The 19,973-nt window shown below is 37.4% G+C and overlaps 1 pseudogene; it reads right to left on the bottom strand.

The window, feature by feature from the left end:
• Positions 1 to 17,814: 17,814 nt before the first annotated feature.
• On the bottom strand, positions 17,815 to 18,726 carry LOC121036114 (60S ribosomal protein L6-like; annotated as a pseudogene).
• Positions 18,727 to 19,973: the final 1,247 nt, after the last annotated feature.

Raw genomic sequence — 19,973 nt, forward strand, 5'->3', positions numbered from 1 at the left:
GCATTTTTTATTTCATCCTGACTAGCTTTTACATCTTTTATCTCTGCAGACAGGGATTCTAATCTATTTTCGACTCCAGCTAGTATTCTTATTATCGTGATTCTAAATTCTGGTTCAGACATCTTGCTTGTATCTGTGTTGGTTAAGTCCCTGGCTGCCATATCTTTCTGCTCTTCCTTTTGGGGTGAATTCCTTCATTTCATCATCTTGAAGGGAGAAAAGGAATTCATGAGGTAAAAAAATTAAAATTGAAAAATATTAAAATTAAAAAATTAAAAACACAAGCACACACAAAATCAAATGATGCTAGATCCTAGGTGTGTTTTGGTCTGGGTGTTGAAAGGGGCTTGATAGATTAGAGAAAAAGGGGGAAAGATAAAAAAAGGGAAATTGTTTGAAAGTTTGAAAAAATGAGAACACTGAAGTAGAATAAAATGAAATGATGGAAGTAAAATAGAATTTGAAAAAATTTACACCAAAGTAAAAAACATAGTAGAAAAAAATTAAAGAAAAATATTTTTATTAAAAATTGAAAATAAAAATGAATTTTTTCTCTTTCTGTATTCAAGAAAAAGAAAAGAAATGAAAAGAGAAAAAAGAAAAAAAAAGAAAAGAAATTGAATAGATGGACCAGTGAACAGACTGAAGTATGACTGATACCACTTCGTTTTCCCCTAGAAGTCAAACTATGAAGCGCTTTATAGTCCATAAACTAAGCAGGCAGAGAGACCTGTGTTCTTGAAGACTGAGGTTGGCCCAGTTGGGCGGGGCTTAGCGTAACAGCTCCATTCTCCACTAGATGGCGCTTCTAGCCTACTGGGGTGGATTGTTCTGGTGCTTGTAGGTGTGTGCACACACGCGCAGGAGCGGTAAAAATGGCGTCACCCAGCTACCAGTCTCTAGTATCAGAACTCTGCTCTCTCTGATTAGCAATCGTGCACCCTCACTTTGTCTTTGGCTTCCGTCCACTCACTGCTTTTACACTGTCTGTGACCAAGCTCTAGGCAGAACCACCCTCCTGAGTTTTATCTCACATGCGGCTGTTTTTCCTGACCCTTTATTTCTGAGGGACTGTGGCTTTGACCCGTTATGCCCCTCTGCGGGAGGGTCTCACTGAACACTGGCAGGGTGCTGGCCACACCCAGGAATGTTCACTGGACCGTGCTGCTTCTGACGCTCGGAGACTGTGGCTGGATGCCAGCCCACTCCAGAAAAAGTTCACGCAATCATGTAGTAGCAGCATTCCAGGGATTATGGTAAATCACAACATGCATCTGGCACCAGGCTTCACCCCCAGCAACCTTGTTCTAGCACCAGTGAATGTGGTTGTTCTCCGGGGTCCACTGGCACCTTTGCCTTTGGGGGAGTCACACAGCGTCTACCAGGTGTCCTCCCAGCAGGGGAACCGGCTCTCCCTGTGTGGCCCAAAGACCTCCGGACTTCACTCTGCTTCTGGGGATTTGTCCTTCCCAGCAGAGCACCACCAGGTATCGAGCTACGGAGTTACAGTCTTTGCGCTGCCCTTGTTTACAGTCTTAATGGAATTTAAACCCTCTCTTTTCTCTTTTCTCCTTTCTCCCCTTTTAGTTCAGTCCCTGCGACTGTTTATACTTTTCCACTTTCTCTCCAGCTGCTTTCGGGGGGATGCTTTTCCTGTATCCCACATTCCCCATCTCCATCCTCTCTCTGCCCTCCCTGCCCTCTGCAGCTACTCGCTCCCCGAGTTCACCTCTAGCACTGTGTACCTGCTGAGTTCTGTGGTTCAGGTTGTGCAGATTGTTGTGTTAATCCTCAGATCAGTTTTCTAGGTGTGCAGGATGGTTTAGTGTTGTTCTGGCTGTATTTCATGCACATGAGACACAAAAGAAACTTCCATGCTGTTCCACCATCTTGGCTCCTCCTCCTGCACACATTAATGTTTGACAGATATCTGAGGAAAAAAGGATACCAAGTGAGATGTATACTCATCCATTTATTTACATTTTTAAAAAAGAAATAGAAACTGTCCTAGGTTCTGAGGATACAAAGATGTGTCAAACACACCAAGGAGTTCAAGATCTGTGAGAGAAGAAAGACATACAAAAAAGTGTAATGAAATACCAACTTCATAAGATGTGGTGTTTTTCAATAAAGTCGTTTTAGAGGGAGGCATTCTTTAAAAATAGCATAAGGACTAAAAGCATTTTTGAAATACTTCTGGAATAATTCTGTTACTTTGAATTCTGTTACACAAGACTTTACTACTTAATTCTTGAGCCAAAATGGTTGTCTTGGGTTTTTCCTTAACATTTTTAGAAGACAATGTATTGGCTTTTGACATTTGAAAAAATCACATGTATATCCTAAAAAAATATATTATCCCTAATGCATGGGATTTCCAGGAATAAGTATCCAAAGTGGGTTGAGAAAAAAAGGGTAACGAAATTTACCTACCTACTCCGCTCCTGCATTGAAAAATTAGACACACTAACTCAGAGTCTAATTTTTATGTCAATCTTTCATTCATCCTTTCAGTTATTCATTTGATAAATGTTTATGAAGTGCTTACTATATTCAGGGAATGCTCTGGACACTGGCCTGGCAGTGAAGAGTGAAACTTATTCTTCCTGGTAGAAAAAATAAAGTAACTGACACATAGTCCTGAGACTTATGTGGGGCTTCATACTTCTTCATAAATTCAAGACAGTTAGGCCCAGGGTGCTAATCCAAGCTGAGTTGCCACACCAGCTACAGTCAGAAATGCTGGAAAAGTAGAGAAAGCATGGAAAATCTGTCTCTATGCTTTCCCCCTGCCTTAGTGCATTTTTTGGCAAGGAGAATTACCAAGGTGAGTTGAGAAGGAAAATAAACTAAGGAACAGATCTTGCCTTTAGGCACAGAACTGACCCAGGCTAATGAAATGTGGCACATAAAATATGGAGAATGCACAGTGGAATGAATAATTGAAAAATGAAATAAAGGGAAAAGTCTAAAACATGATCATATAATAGAAATAAAAAATGAAATACATAATAAATATAGTTCTAAGAGTAGAAAAGTAATATTTGTTTTTTGTCTTTGTATAAAATAAATGATAGAATACAAATTAGTGGTCAGATAATAAATGCTAGAGAAAGTTTGGTTGAGAAATTAATTTAAGCTGACATAATTACATGATGCTTCATAACAGTGTTATTATCTGAACTGGGCCTAGAAAGGCAAGTTACTTCATTTAGTCTTAAACATTAAAAAAAAATTTTTAATGTTTATTTATTTTTGTGAGAGAGACAGACAGACAGGGTGTGAGCAGGGGATGGGAAGAGAGAGAGGGAGACACAGAATCCAAAGCAGGCTCTAGGCCCTGATCGTCAGCACAGAGCCCAACATGATACTCAAACTCACTGACCGTGAGATTATGACCTGAGTGCAGTAGTCGGAGGCTTGACTGAGCCACCCAGGTGCCCCTAAAAAATTTTTTTATGGTTATTTATTTTTGAGAGACAGAGCAAAAGTGGGGGAGGAGCAGAGAGAGAGGGAGACACAGAATCTGAAGCAGTCTCCAGGCTCTGCCCTGCGACACAGGGTTCGAACCCACAAACCATGAAATCATGACTTGAGCTGAAATTGGATGCTTAACCCACTAAGCCACCCAGGCACCCCTACTTCATTTAGCATTTAACAAATATTTGCTAATAATCTGTCATTTGGCAGCAATGAGACTCTCGGACTTACTTGTAAAATAGGAAGTTGAATTGAGTGAAATTTTTCAGTCTGAACAACTCAGTGCATGCTCTTATTCTCTGTGGAAAGAAGTAAACTTTGTTAGGTGGCAGGAAAAGATGAAAATTGTGGCAGGCAGAATGATGGTTCCCAAAGATTTCTGTGTGCTAATCCCCGGAACCAATGAATGTATCACCGTACATGGCAAAAGGGACTTTGCAGTTGTGAATAAGTTAAGGACCTTGAGATGAGGTGATTGCCCTGGGTAAAGTCAAACTGATTACATGGGTCGTTAAAATTGGAGATGCCACCATAGCATTGGTAGGAGATGGGGAGATATGACTATGGAAGAATCGTGAGAAATATGTAACATTGCTGGCTTTGAAGATGACAGAAGCAGGCCATAAGCCAGCGAATAAGGGTGACCTCTAAAACCTGGAAAATGAACACAGGCCCCATGACACTTTGATTTTAGCCCCGTGAGACCTGTATTGGACTTCTAACCCATGAGACTGTAAGATAAGACATTTGTATTGTTCTAAGCCGCTAAATTTGTGGTACTTTGTTGTATCAGCAATAGGAAATGAATGTAAAAGTGTTCATGTAAAAGTTATAGTAGGTCCATGATGCAGAGGGAAAACATATCAAATGTTTTTGATGAACAAAGATAAGAAATTGATAAGAAATTTGGTGGAGGTGTAGAGTGTGGATAGAGAAATAACAAGATCAATCAGTACAAATGGGTTGGGTTAAATTATTGATGGCCTTGAAATTTAGGCAAAACAGTTTTATTTATTTATTTATTTGGGGTTTTTTTAATGTTTATCTTTGAGAGAAAGACACACACACACACACACACACACACACACACACACACACACGAGTTGGGGAGGGGCAGAAAGAGAGGAGACACAGAATCTGAAGCAGGCTCCAGGCTCTGAGCTGTCAGCACAGAGCCTGACGCGGGGCTCAAACTCATAGACCACGAGATCATGACCTGAGCTGAAGTTGGACGCTTAACCGACTGAGCCACCCAGGCGCCAGTATACTATTTGCTTTTTAACAAATCATTAAAATATCGGTCATAAAAGTCAGATATAGAGTCTTATAAAGTAACATAGGCTGTATATTTAAAAAGCTATATTTTGATTATTTCACAAGAGCTTAAATTATTTTTATAATTTTGAAAATAAGACTGACTCCAGCAAACTGTCATTATTTAAATAAAAACATGACCATATACATACTTGAATATCAATAATAACAATGAAGTAGTAACCCCTTAGTTAATAACCCTTAGTTTATACAGTTCTTGCTGGTATGTGGGATCTTGCAGAAAGTTTCATTTCATTAAGAAAAAAATAAATATCTTCTAGAGACTAACTTTAGGAACAAAGGTACTTTTTGCAGAAAATTTTATTGAGAACAGATTTTAACATTACTGTAATGGAAATAAAACAACTGGGTAAGTTAGCCTTATAGAAGAAAGATAGGTTTATTAGAATTGTCTAACTCCTAATGAAGAGTTAATGAAGTCCTCAAATCCTGCTGGCTGTATTAATGAAAAGACTCAAATGCAAAACCTCTGTGGGAAGTTGTAATCTTTGCCACGTTTAAGAAGTGGCTAACCAGTCCAACTTTACAACTGAGTGTATTTAAATAGGCTTTTCTTAAGGGAAGGAAAAAGTGTCAAACAGGAGGAAAAGGAAAAGAAGAAGGTGTGGGGCAGAAGGGGAGAAGAAGGAGAAGAAAACAGGATTTCTAAGAATGTTCCTATCTAGAAAGTGTAAATTAACTTTCAAGGCTCATTTATAGTTAAGTGAGCCTTTTTTTCAAGGGTTTAGGTAATTTTGAGTCTGAGGAAAATGAGATGGAACAAACCTTGTTCTTTGCTTTGGAAAGAAAGGGAATCTGCCATTTCACTTATTCTTTGCGCAGTTCACTGTGGATATCACACATGGTAACAGTCTACACAGATACGAAATGGGTTACACGGAAATTTAGTAAGATACTTCAAATTCATAATCCTGGAATTTACTGCTTAAAAGGCACTCACTTTAAAATTTGTTTTAATTTTGGCTTTTATATAAAATCTAAACAAAAAATTGATTTTGCATTCACCAGAACAATAAACATTTAAGAAATTTTGGCCATACCACGCGCTGGTGAGGATATGGAATAAAGGGGACCCTTATATTTCGGTAGTGGTTGTATAAATTGATACAGCAAGTTTTCAGAATGATTTGGCAATATCTGGTTAAGTTGATCAGGATCCAGCGTTCCACTTCTAAGTGCTGTATTTACTTCAGAAAAACTGTTGCATATGTGCACAAGAAAATATGCACAAGGGCATTCAATGCGACATTGTTTATATAAAAAAATTAAAAAAAAATATCCATTATTAGAAGTGGATAATTTTATATTCAGCAGTCACAATGAATAAAGAAAATAAGCAGAAAATGTTGAGAGAAAAAGGCAAACTCTTAAGAACTCGTACAATACAAGGCCTGTTATTCAAAAATTTGAAACATAAGAATAATATATGTTGTACATAGACACGCACAACATATTATACGTTTGTGTGTAAAAAGTGTAAAAACATGGTTGGAAAGTATACATTTCAGTTTGTCTAGAATGTAATGGGGATGGCATGGAATAGAATGAATTAGGCTGCACACACAAGAAGAACTTGGATCAAACCTTTACTGTTTTATGTCTTTCCACAATTACCTAAAGAAAATGTGAAAACATGTTTATTAAATCTGAGAGTGGGTACAAGGTATTTGTTAGGTTACTTTTCTGTATTTTCAATTATAAACCAATTAAAAACTAAAGGATCATATTTAATTATTTCACCATATATACTAACCATCTCAGGAATAATCTGGTCGTGGTTTTAATTTGGGTGGTTTTGTATGGTTCCATTAATTCTATTTCAGCTCAGATCATATTTTTCATTTCAGTAAGCTGGCCTATATTCTTCCTTAGATTGTGTTCTTCTAGCACAGAGGTCTTTCTAGTACTATCATGCATGTGAGGATCCATTTACAAAGCTATTTATCAAAGATTTTCAAAATGTCTATACAACTGTGCTCTGCAATATTTCTATTATTTTTTTCAAGATTAAGTTGAATGCCCCAAATATGATTCATTAAACACAAGCTATGGAAAAATAAGGTCACCATGAAAAAATGTAACTTTATTCTAGACTGGCTAATCTGATTGATGGGGATAAATATGTGCCATTTCTGAGAAAAAGACTAGCTTGTCATTAGAGATGATCTTAATCATTGATACCAAGGGATTCTAATGGGGGTGGCATTGTTCTTTCATCTTTATCCTTGGGAGTGGAGCTTTGACCCCTTAGCTGCTACATTACTATTCTTTGCAGTAAATCATTTGCCCGTCATGGACAGCCATTTACAGAGTAATAATAATAACAGTTAACATTTAAAGAGCTTTTATTATTTGCTGTGCTGTAATCAGCACTTTACATGGATTATCTCATATCATTTTAACAACTTATGAGGAAGAAGCTATTATTATTTATCTTTTATAGATGCAGGGATTGAGACTTCCAGAGGCCAATGAAATCTCAAAAGAAAATAAAAACTCTAGGTCAATGATAGCATAATCCTAAATTAAATTATAAGCACAAAATATTTCATTCCAAGTTGGTAAACGTCTTAGCAAAGAAAGTCTATCTTTTGATTGGCAAAGAATTCTGGAGAAAAGTTGGAAATGATGCTTGCGGGTGAAAGAAAAAGAAAAGCTATGGATATGTGGTAGGGGCCAAGAAACACAAGGACACTCCCAGCAAAGGGAAGCAAATTCTTTTATTTCCTGATTATATTGGGAGATAAGTCCCATATACTTGGTGTATTTTTCTTGTTTTCTGTATAGCTTGAGGGTTCCTGTGGAAGAAATCAAATCCTAAATAACCAGAAGCAAGACAGAGCAGTATCAGAAGGAAAATGGTAGACCAGGGATAGGTTTAGTACGTTGACGGCATCTGTAAGGGACAGTCTTGATGAAGATACACACAGATGACTGTTCAGGAAGGATGGGGGGCTGGTAGTAGCTAGAAGCAGCACAGGCAAATGAGAATGCTTAGAAAGGGAGCAAAGTTAACACCAAACAACATGCTGCAAGAGTCTTTTATGCCAAGCAAGGAAAGGAAAAGGATTTTAGATGGAGTGAACATATTTCATCAGCTGAGGTCATTTGGAAATTCTCAATATTCACATAAAGCCTGTATATTTAATACTGTATAATTGTTAGAGCAGAACAGTCTGATAGAACTTCTTTCTGGGGCACCCAGGTTGCTCAGTCAGTCAAGTGTCCAACTCTTGGTTTTGACTTCAGTCATGATCTCACAGTTGATGGGATCAAGTCCTGTGTCGGGCTCCCTGCTGACAGCATAGAGCCTACGTGAGATTCTCTTTCTCCCTCTCTCTCTGCCCTCCTCTGCTTGCTGTCTCTCTCTCAAAATAAATAAATAAAGTTAAAAAAAAAGAAACTTCTCTCTAGCCCAGGCTAGAACAGGTTTACATGAAAAAATGATTTTTTTCTTTACACTTTAATATGTTTATACCCATCGCACCATCAACCTTCTCTCTCTTGCCCTCAACTTTCCCTCTTCCTCTCCATTAACTCTTCTTTTCCTCTTTCCCAAAACCTGAACTTACTGTCTATTAATTCTCCCATACAACTTTCTCATTCTACACTATTCTCCCCTTGCTTGAGTGAATACTTTTTTGCTCCTAATTTTACAATTGATTTTTTTAAGCTCTTTATCTGTCTGTCAATTCTTTCTTTGTTCACATTTTACCTGCATGCCTTAATGTACCTTTTTGGATCCTCACTTTGCCCTTCCTACTCTTCTCTCTGTCCGGGGAGACTGATCTACATAGACCATATATCAAGAGGTCCTCTTCCCCTCTGGTAACTTACTGCAAGTAGTCTGCTGCAAGAGATCAGACGGTGGGGAGAGACATCAGTGAGTTCAATCCCCTGCTTCCCTCCCTGCAGGATCACTTCTCCTTAGCTCTGTCCTTTGACCACAGGTCAGAGCTCCTGTCCTGGTAGCCCTCCTTAGAGGACCCTTGCTTTGGCTTCCTGGAGCCACACTTTCTTCCTCAGTTTTGGTCTAGGAATAGGAATAGCTCAGATTTTCTAGCCTGGATTCTGGCCTAGCTTTTATGACTTTTTTGTATCTGGCCCACAGCTTGGTAAATACTTCATTTACTATCCAATTATCCCAATTTGAGTGTGTCATCTGTTTCCTGTTGGGATTCTTACCAAACTAACCATTTTCAGGCACTTTTCCTTTATTTGACACCTTCCTGATTTAGTTGGTCCTAGATACCTATTTATCTATTTGTCTTGTAATTACTACCCTATTTTAATTTTTATTCTATCAGGGAGCTTGTAGAGTAAAAATATTTCAGGAATGAAGCAGTCTGGTGTCATCTTGGCCATCTACTAGTCGTGCGGTCATAAGCAAATCACCTATTTCCTCTGAACCTTACTTTTTTATTATTTTTTCTTTTTCTTCTAGAAAATGAGGAGAGCTATATTAGATGATCTCTAAGATTATCTCCTGGATTGATGATTCTATGATTTCATAAAATGAGCAATAAATAGGGGCGCCTGGGTGGTGCAGTCGGTTAAGCGTCCGACTTCAGCCAGGTCACGATCTCGCGGTCCGTGAGTTCGAGCCCCGCGTCAGGTTCTGGGCTGATGGCTCAGAGCCTGGAGCCTGTTTCCGATTCTGTGTCTCCCTCTCTCTCTGCCCCTCCCCCGTTCATGCTCTCTCTCTGTCCCAAAAATAAATAAACGTTGAAAAAAATTTTTTTTAAAAATGAGCAATAAATAGTGTTCAATCTCATTGATTGCTCAACTGTAGCCTTCGCCTTATTGTGACTTTATTTGAAGACTGTTTCTTTTTGAAAAAATCATCACTTTTTACATTATATGTAAAAATTTAAATAGAAGAAAATAAGCCTAAGTAAGGTATTAAAATACCAATATAAAAGTACAAAATAAATGGCTATCACAATTGCATAGCTTTGAATTTGAAATTGAAACAGTAAAATTCTATCCAAAGCTAGAACTGGAACAAGAAAGTTAAGTGCAGGTAGTTACTTATTTAATGAACATTGATTACATGCGCTTTGAACCTTTAGATTGAATGAATACAATCTAATTATATTTTCAGGCCTGGGATATGGGAAGAACAGATTCTTTAAATGTTACCTACAGAAGGTTTATCTGGCAGTTGAACTTTTCCATTTTATTTGCCTCTTATCTCTTTAGATGTGAAGAGACAGTGTTTTGAAATATGTGACATTCTAAAAGGGGGAGAGAGACACTCTACATTGAATGGTCAGATCTCAAGGAATATTTTGTACATATATTAGCTGAAAGATATAAGTTTGAACAATCTTAAAATGGAACTTTTGGCCACTGTTTCACTGGACTTGATATTAAAATACCAAATGATATTAAAATACCAAATGATAATATTAATACTAATATTTTCAAATAACATTGTGCATCTTTTTCTAGCTAGAAGGTATTTTCTTCCAAAGAAGTCAAGGAAACACACCTGTGTTATTAAAGTTTTTATTTTTGATAGCCCCAGAAAAGAAAAGAAAAAACTGTACATAGTATTCAATATTTAAATTCCTACTTGAGACAGACCCATGCCGCCATGCAATTGGCCACAGAAGTCAGTTTCTGTCACGGAATTTGCCCTGTGGAGATCACCGTGCAGCTCCACTCTCATGTGGCTGACAGAGAGGCGAGGGGGAGCATTACATTGCTTTGCTTTGGCTCTGGCTTAGGAAAATTGCTCAGGCAATTGCTCTTTGTAGCATGTAATGCTGTTAGTTCCTACTCCACTGCTAATAGCCTCCCACCCCCAAGTAGACCACAAAGAAGATGGAAGAAGGAAAAACTACTACATCTACTAACCATATTGATCCACGTATCAGTAGAGAGGGGTAGTTTTTCAGTCCTGCCTCTTCAAAGTGTGTGCATTCAAGGATGCCAGTGTGGACCCATTTACTCAATATGGAGCCAGGTATTACCCAGCATTGTGCCAACACTCTTCTTCTAATTCAAATAGATTGTAAATTTCAGGAAGAAATAAAGTGGACATTTCAGCAAAGGTAGGAAAAGGAAGGGAGGTTCTGAATGCATATTTATGCATTTCATGTAATGTTAATTATGCTAACCATGGGAATATATATGTTTTATGTTTTTAAGGATTCAAGCTAGCAAAATGAGGAGCTGACATTAAAATTTGATTCGCTTCTTGGTGGCATGTGTAGTATTCACAGTAATCTCTTCTTGTTTTTGGTGACATGGTTACTGCATCTGATTGAGGTCAGCATATCATGTCCACCCACAGTGTAGGTGGTGACACAGGTGGCCATGCAGGCTGAGAACATATACTTTTTTCTTTTTAATGGTTAAGAGGATTTTTATCCCCACAAGCAAAGCTTATTTACTGTAAAGGTGATATACTTTGGAAGAGATTCAGGGAAATACCGTGGAATGGAATTACTTTTATATGTAATGGATTAATTTTAAATACACATTAAAACATTACATTCAATAGAACAGAAAGAAAAAGCAATTTATTTACCAGTACTAAATTCACTTCTTAATGGGCATATTACTAACAGATACGAAAGAGAAAAATACGTTGCATCTACCTAGGTAGTTTTTGCATAGGCAACAGGGTTAGAGGGATGTGAGTTTTTCCTTAAAGGAATAAAGACAGTAAATGGAGGTTGGTTATTTTTACTGTTCACTGCATGTCTGACTGCTCATTTAATGGACTTGGGAATGAAATTCAGTTTTCTTGTCTACCAGACCAATTTGTTGGTTTTTTTTCCTCAGACTTGACCTTACAGAAATGGTAATCTCTCCAGATTTTGTGGCAATGGAACAAAGGAGAAGTGTAAAGACTTTTCTATTAAATCAGCTGATTAATCTCATAGTATAACAACAAAAAAAATTGAATTTGTCTTGATAATCTGAAACCAAGTCAGTGTCTGAACGGACCCTTAAAACTATTACCACAAAGAGAAGCTCCTTATTTACTTTATTTTACATGAAATAAAGCACTCTATTAATGTTCCATACAGGGAGACAGTCTAAATTTTTATGTCCCAAAATGTGTATGTTCAAGGTTGCCCATTGTAAGAGGGGTTATTGTGATCTGGGAGCTGCCTGTATACTAAGCCAGACGCCCCGTTCCATGATTAAAATGTGCCAAACTATTCACCTCAAAGATTTGAGCACCTAACAAGTTAACTGGAGGACTCCTTTTTGTTTTATTGTTTTGGTGGATTCATTATCAGAAGCAGTTTTCTTTAGCAAATACATAAATTTATCATAACTTCAGACCCCTGAAAGTGATTCAGAATAAATCAGCCATAACCATTAATGCCAACTGAGACCATTGGAAAGGGGCCCTGGAATAGTGTAATTAGTTGCCATTACGTGGCTGCAAGCCTGCAATTTTCCTACTGACTCTGACCCACTGCCTTGCTTAAGTAAGTATTTGCACGCAAACTCATGATAATTGATCCCCTTCTGTGTCAAGTGTCTTCATAACTTTAAAAATTAAAGATGCAGAGTGTCTCAAGTGGTTTGGGTAGGCAATTTTATTCCAATTTTATTATCACAATGGGTCCATAATATGCATGGAGTGTCCTTTCTGATTAGCCATGCCTCAGCAGTTATCCACTCTATTTCTGTATTTGCCTGTCTTTCCCTCCCGTTCCTCCTCTTCCAACCCAGGCTTCCCCTCATTTTCTGAGAAAATAGAAGATGCTGCTTGCAGAAATTAACTAGCTATTCAAATTAGTTGCCCAGAATGAGGATTGGCTAAGGCAACAGCATGTTGTTCTCTGCTAAATAGGTTGTCTCTATTACGTGTGAAAATGATTTCTTTCTGTCATTTCAGGGATTGGGGCAAAAAAATGTCTAGGTAGCCAGGTACAAATGAAAACTTTGCTCTAAACATTAAAATGTATTTTCTAAGTGCTCTCAACACCAAATTACAGAAAAGTGAGTGTTTTGTGTCGGTCTCAGTCTATCAATAGTGATGCTATTGGCTAGCAATGCCTGGAGCACTCATTGGGCCTGTTTAGTTTGTGGTGAGCCCCACAGATGTTTCTCTGACCGGCGCCAGTGCTGTGGCTGGACTGGCTCTTGTGATTCTCCTAACTGCGAGACGCAGCTCAGCAGCCATCGGCGGAGAACTTTGATGAAACGAGGCTTATTACTCAAAAATCCTGCAGGGTACACCATGTGTTCATGGCTGCACAGCAAGACCTCAGGTAGAGACAGGGTGCTCATTCAAGGATCTAGAATTCTGCCTTTTATTGGGATCAAAGGCGGGATTCCTAGGGTTTTTTGGGGTTTGCTGTTGGTGAATTTAAAACATAAGAGCAAGAATTAAAGCATGGGAAGGGAAAAGCAGGGTCACTCTGGCAGTCAGTTATCTAGGTCACCCAAAGCTTTCTAAAAGGGGAACCTCCTAAGTGGGGCTGCCTGCCTCTTTTTCTCACTGCGTAGTAGCTGGCAGTATGTTTATTTGAGATGCATGGCTTTGAAGTCAATGTCTTGGCATCAACAGTTTAATGTCCTTACATTACAACCAAAACTAATTGTTAGGCACTTACACTACAGTGAGGCAAATAGAAAAATGACAACCAAACCCCCCCCCCCACAAAAAAAAAAAACTAACTTATTTAGCAGAATGTGAGTGATAAAAATTATTCCTAGGACAAATTGTAGCACACATGTGCAAAGCTACATAGAAGTTGAATATAATTTAAGGAGCAAGTTACTTAGTTACAAGATCATTTTGTTTTGTTTCCTTTAGGTTCTTTTTTCATATTTGTATTTTTGTTCTATTTTCTAGAAAAGCCAGTGGTCTTGTCTCCAATTGTATAATGGGATGTATGTTATTCATTTTATTGGTCACTTATAACATGAAACAATAAAAATTTAAATCTTCCTTTACTACAGGAACAGTTATACAAGCATTGATAATATCCAACTTCCATAACAAATGCATCAGGGTGATGTATTTTTAGCTGTGCTAGGGCCATTATCTGAGCCTGAATTAGGACCATTGTGTGTCACAAGAAGCCTTTTACCCAACAGTAGTTAAGAAATCCTATCTAGCCTAGGTCAATAAATCAAACTCCAAAGTCTTTAAGAGAAAGAATCCAAATTTTGTCACAAAATGACTAAAAACATATGGGTGTTCATTTTATTTCATGGGAAAATGTGGTTCACTGATCTAAAAAAAAAATAAGCTCTGTAAATGGAAATCATGAAAACTGCATTTGGGCAGTAACTTTAATCAAATTGCAATGTTTAGAATATCCTGAAGATGACCCACCCCTGCATATTTCTAAAATTGGGAGGGTTTTCTTTTATATAGCAAATTATTCCTATAAATGAAAAGGGTCTGTTCCTTTGTAGCACATGTAGAAATCAATGGAGGTGTGTGAAAATCAGACCCATACTTGAGATCACCAGGAGTCTGACATTTATAAAGATCTCTAGTTACAGAAGCCCAGGCCTTCCCTTTGATTTGTTGCAGTATGAACCATTGGTCCATTCATGAAACTCTCCTGCCACTGAAGCCCTTTAAAGAACTTGTCTTTTGTGGCTATCTGATTGACAATAAATCCTCAGAAAGAAAAAAAAAACCTGTTCAATAAATCTTCAGAAAGACTGTTCATGAGATTATAGATATCGTTTACTACCTCTAAACTTGTCTTTTCAGGTTCAATATAAATTGTTTCCTATAAGTTTACTCATTGTATTGTTATGTCTAGTCTCCCATCTCATTATTGAAACATGTGAAACCTAAGTATGAATTTAATTATTGGCAAATGCTGCCGTTGATTATTTCCTGGCTTTATGGACAAGAAGTCAACTTCACAATGAGTTGTTAGCACAGTGGTGGCTTGTTGTATGAACTGTGGCGATAAACGCTTGACTTTGGTGCCTAAGATTACTCATCTATAAAATACTTTTGTTGTGTTCAGAGAGATGGAGCAAAACAAATAGCAATGGAATAAAATGTTCATGTTGTCTTCAAAAATGAAGCTATTTCCCATTTTCACTGCTGATGAAGCAAGGCATATTTAATGTTACAAAATTACAAATGTTTGTGCTAGAGGGGAGGGAAAAAACAAAACAAAACAACAAACAAAAAAACCCAGAAGTGTTTGTGGTATAGTATTGGAAAACAGGTTTTTGTTACCTTAAATTATCTATGGCAAGTTTCCTTATGTGATGCAATTGAATATATTTATATTTTATATTTAAAATTATCACTCATTTTTAAATCAGTGAGAAGGATGAAAATTTTCTCTTTATTCAAACCAATGAGGAAAACATCAGAGAATGAAGTCAGATTAAAAATGTGTTTTAACGTTAATTAAATGTGTTTAATTTTCAATGTTAACTTTTTGTATGTGGGAGGTGCTCAGAACAAATCTCAAAACAGTCCTAGTTCTGAAGCAAAAGTAAGCCATCGTGCTTTCTCTAATTCCAGATATTTTAAGTGACATGAAATGTACTGTACATTTTACTCTATCTATCTATCTATCTATCTATCATCTATTAATGATGTATCAACATCACTTATACGTTGTCTCTCCTAAATGATCAAATTCTTATCAGCCTCAACTATGAGTTTTCTTAAGCTAAGTATATTGTGAGCACTATATATTAAAGATATTCATTAAACTGAATCTCTACTCAGACACTAAGTCGATATGGATTCTCTAGATGTCCTTGTTTGATACTATAGCAACTAACCCCATGTAACTATTTTTTTTATTTAAAAAAGATTTTTTTAATGTTTATTTATTTTTGAGAGAGACAGAGACAGAATGCGGGTGGGTTAGGGGCAGAGAGAGAGGGAGACACAGGATCCCAAGCAGGCTCCAGGCTCCAAGCTGTCAGCGCAGAGCCCGATGTGGGGCTCGAACTCACGAGCGGTGAGATCATGACCTGAGCTGAAGTCGGACGCTCAACCAACTGAGCCACCCAGGTGCCCCACCCCATGTAACTATTAAGAACTTTGAATGTGTATTGTGTGAATAAAGAACTGAATTTTTAATTTAATTTAATTTTAATTTAATTTTAATTTCAAAACTTATACTTGATGCACTTACTGAAATATTTTTTGTTTTTTTGGAAAACTTAGGTATATGAATCTCCTTTTTTAATTGTAGGTTTATTAAATCTAAATACATGCTAAGTGGGGATCCAGGGTGGCTCAGTCGGTTAAGTGTCCAACTTTGGCTCAGGTCATAATTTCACAGTTCGTCGATTTGAGTCCCTCATCCAGCTCAGAGCCTGGAGCCTGCTTCGGATTTTGTGATTCCTTCTCCCTCTGCCCCTCTGTGTCTTGCTCTCTGTTTAAAAAAAATTAAACATTAAAAAAAAATTAACTACATGCTAAGTATTGCAGATGAATCTATAGAGTCTGTAATGAGATGTTTTGTGAGTATATAATACATTCCAGATTTCAAAGACTTGGTATTGTTAAGAGAAAATTTCAGATCTAGTTGACTTTTATTTAGTGATGCATGAATTGGGAAGTAGGCAGTCTAGAAAAGAGAGGAGCTTCAGAGAGTTGTACAAACTGAGAGGGTTTTATAGAGCAAAGTGAGCAGAAACAAGGAAGTTACACTGGGCATGTGCTTATATAGAGCAAAGGGAATTTTGAAGCTGGTCAGGTGATTTGTGCTGAGCGAGCCAGTGCTGATCAGTAGACGTAGGCCATCCTTTCATGAGAGAGCTGATCACAGACATTTAGTTTTAGTTTGCTGATGTGCAGCTTGGCATGAGTACCTCCATCTTAGACCTAGTCTGGACACTTCAACAGTGTGAAAAAAGAATGAAATATTTTGTTAAATATTAATTTCATATTGGTTAAATGTTGAAATGACAATATTTTAGAAAGATTGGGTTAAATAAAATTTTAAACTCATTTTTACATGTTTCTGTTAAGCTTTTTAATGTGGTAATTATAAAATTTGAACTTACATGTATGGCTTGCACAGATTTCTATTTGACAACACTATTAGAATACCCTGAGAGAAAGGGTAGCATAATGTGTTCTGAATATAAAAAATAAACTTGAAGTAAAAAGTTTGGTATGAAAAAATAATTAGTCATAAACAATTAGGTAAATATTCATTTTATTTTTGGATAAGTAATGGTTTTATCAGAATTAAGAAAAATGAAGAAATCATAAATAATGTATTGATCATTTTGACTATATAGAATAAATAGTCTGTGGATTTCTGTGTGTGTCTATTTTAAGAATCCATTGTGAATGAAATTAAAGAGTAAAAGCTTACTAGAGGAGTCAGTTTTTACCTTTTTTTTTTAATGTTTATTTATTTTTGAGACAGAGACAGAGCATGAACGGGGGAAGAGCAGAGAGAGAGAGAGAGGGAGACACAGAATCCAAAGCAGGCTCCAGGCTCTGAGCTGTCAGCACAGAGCCCGACGCGGGGCTCGAACTCAGGGACCGTGAGATCGTGACCTGAGCCGAAGTCGGATGCTTAACTGACTGAGCCACCCAGGCGCCCCAGTTTTTACCTTCCTTAGCGGGGAAAGCTTCTTGCTCATTACCTAGAATTGGATGGCATTTGGATTATCCTTCTGGACCATTATTTTTCTCCTAGAGGAATGACTCACCTTATGTTTATGATTGGAGGAAGAATATTTGAATATTGGAGGAAGAATGTTTGCTCATCTTATGACATGGTCTTTATCTTTCTCTACTTGGAGGAGCATATTGTCTTTATTTCTGTTTTGTGGCAAGCTTTATTTAAGTATGCTTAGTACAGTTTCATCATGCAAATCTGCTTTTTAAGTTGTAAATTTATGAAATTTATATGGCTGCGAGAAGGGATGGGAATACATGGTTTGTCATTTGTCAGCCACCCATGGTAAGATGGATGAAGTAAACTGGTAATTTTCAATGGGTAGAAGTAGATATCCCTATTTTGACTTTTGGTTCAAGCTATACTTTTTTTTTTTTTTTTTTTGGATGGATCCGTTATTTAATTAGGTTCTTTGTAAGAAATTTAGAACACCAATTTGTGCGGGTAAACTCCATTTGTGAGAGCAAACACAGAGCGGAGGTGGCCCTGAAGCTGAGGAACGGCTTTGATTTTTGGCAGAATTTGCGAGTCCACAGCTTTCTCATCAACCTTGCGCTGCTCTGTAATCTCATATTTCTCTTTCTCCGTATTGAAAATCTCACCTTCCTGGTGTCTGGGTTTACGCAGCTTCTTCTTCTTAAAGTATCAATGAGGTGTTTGGGGATTTTCGCACTGCTGATAGCAATTTTGGTGGAGGTGGCAATGACAAATTTCTGGTGTGTTCTACACAGAGGAACTCGATTAAGGGACAGAGGTCCAGTCACAAGTAGCAAGCTACTGCTCAGTTGCTTCAGGAAAACCACTCTCTTGTCTCTGTGGCTCCCAGTGAGGATGACCAAAATGGTCCCAGGAGTGATGCTAGCTCACAGTTTCCTCACATGTTGACTGAAAGGTTTTTTTGCCCTGGCTCAAACAGCTTCCGAGGCACATCTTCAAACACCTTCCTAGGCATTTTGCAAAGTTTAACCACTCGAGTACCACCATTCTTGTCGCCACCAACTGGTTTTGTGACAGTAGCAAGAACCTTCTCCTTCTTTCTCTTTTCAATCCTGGATTTGGCTGCTGAATACTTCCTCTTGTGCATGGCCTTTCTCGAATACATAGCCGATCGAGAATATCTGCCAATTCCTCTGACTAGGACAGGGTTTCGGCTGCAGTGGGGCTTCCCCTTCTTTGGTGTTTTAGCCTTGAGGTTACCCTTCTTAACCTTGCAACCAGCATCAGCCTTCTTGGCTTCAGGTTTCTTCTTAGCATCTGGCTTCTCAGCTTTTTTGCCTGCCATTTGATTCCCTCTCGGTTTGGATGGTGAAGGATTAGGGATCCTGATATCTAGTCTTGCAGAGAGGCCCCGCCATACTTCCAAGCTATACTTTTTAAAAAATAAAATTTAAATTTTTAAAATTTATTTCTTATTGTAATATAATTAACATATGATTGTATAAGTTTAAGATGTAGCATATTGATTTGATAAACTTCTATATTACAATATGAATACCGTTGGAGTGTTAGCTAACACCTCCAACATGTTGAATAGTTACCACTTCCTTTTTGTGATGAGAACCTTCAAGATCTAGTCTCTTAAAAACTTTCAGGTATATATTTCTTAATCTAGTTCTCCTGGGGAATCCTTTGAGTAATAAAGCTGCTAGTGCATTGATCCCAATTTGCCTGTGTGACTTTAATTTACTTTGATTTAGCAAGCAGTAACTAATGATATAATGCACTGGAAAATAAACTCCTATACATGCTCTTGTCAGATATGTTTGACCTAAACTTAATGATGAGAAAACAGCTATGTCTAGAAAGTGGGATGTTCTATAAGTTGCCTGACCTGGACTATTCAAGTAGTTAATATCACAAATGACCAAGGAAGGAGCATTTGGCTCTACTGGATTGAGGGAACTAAAGAGACATAATAGTCGAATGCTATGAACCACTGGATTTTGAAAAGATATCTAAGGTAATGGAGACTATTTATTTGTATATGGATATTGGATAACACTATTGTTGACTTTTTTGGTGTGGCAATCATGTTGTGGTTTCATAGGAAATAGTATTCCACTCTTTGGAAGATGCATGGTGAGGTATTTAGTGCCGAAACTTAAATGATATCTGCAACCTGTTTTGGAAGGTTTGCAAGTGTAAGTTGTGTGTGTGTGTGTGTGTGTGTGTGTGTGTGTGTGTGTGTGTGTGTTCGTGTGTGTAGATAGATTGAAATAAAACAGGTCTAGCAGAATGTTAACAGGTGTTACTGTGTTTTCAAACTTTTTAAACATACTTTCAGTGGATATAACATTTTTCAAAATAAAAATTGACACATAAGATATTTTTATGTGGATGTGGCATAGAGGGTAATAAATGAGATTAATTGATAATCCTAACCCCCTTCCCCACACAGGAGTGACAAATATTTGCAAATATATGACAAATGGTTAACAGAACTAATTTGTAAGAAGATTTTATGATCAATATGAAAAGACGGCCTCTTTAATAGAAAAATGGTTAGCATAAATAGGTTATCAACAGAGGAATAAAGACAAATGG

This window comes from Herpailurus yagouaroundi, unplaced genomic scaffold (genome assembly GCF_014898765.1).
Source record: "Herpailurus yagouaroundi ecotype Mexico unplaced genomic scaffold, PumYag 162, whole genome shotgun sequence".
Taxonomy (NCBI): domain Eukaryota; kingdom Metazoa; phylum Chordata; class Mammalia; order Carnivora; family Felidae; genus Herpailurus; species Herpailurus yagouaroundi.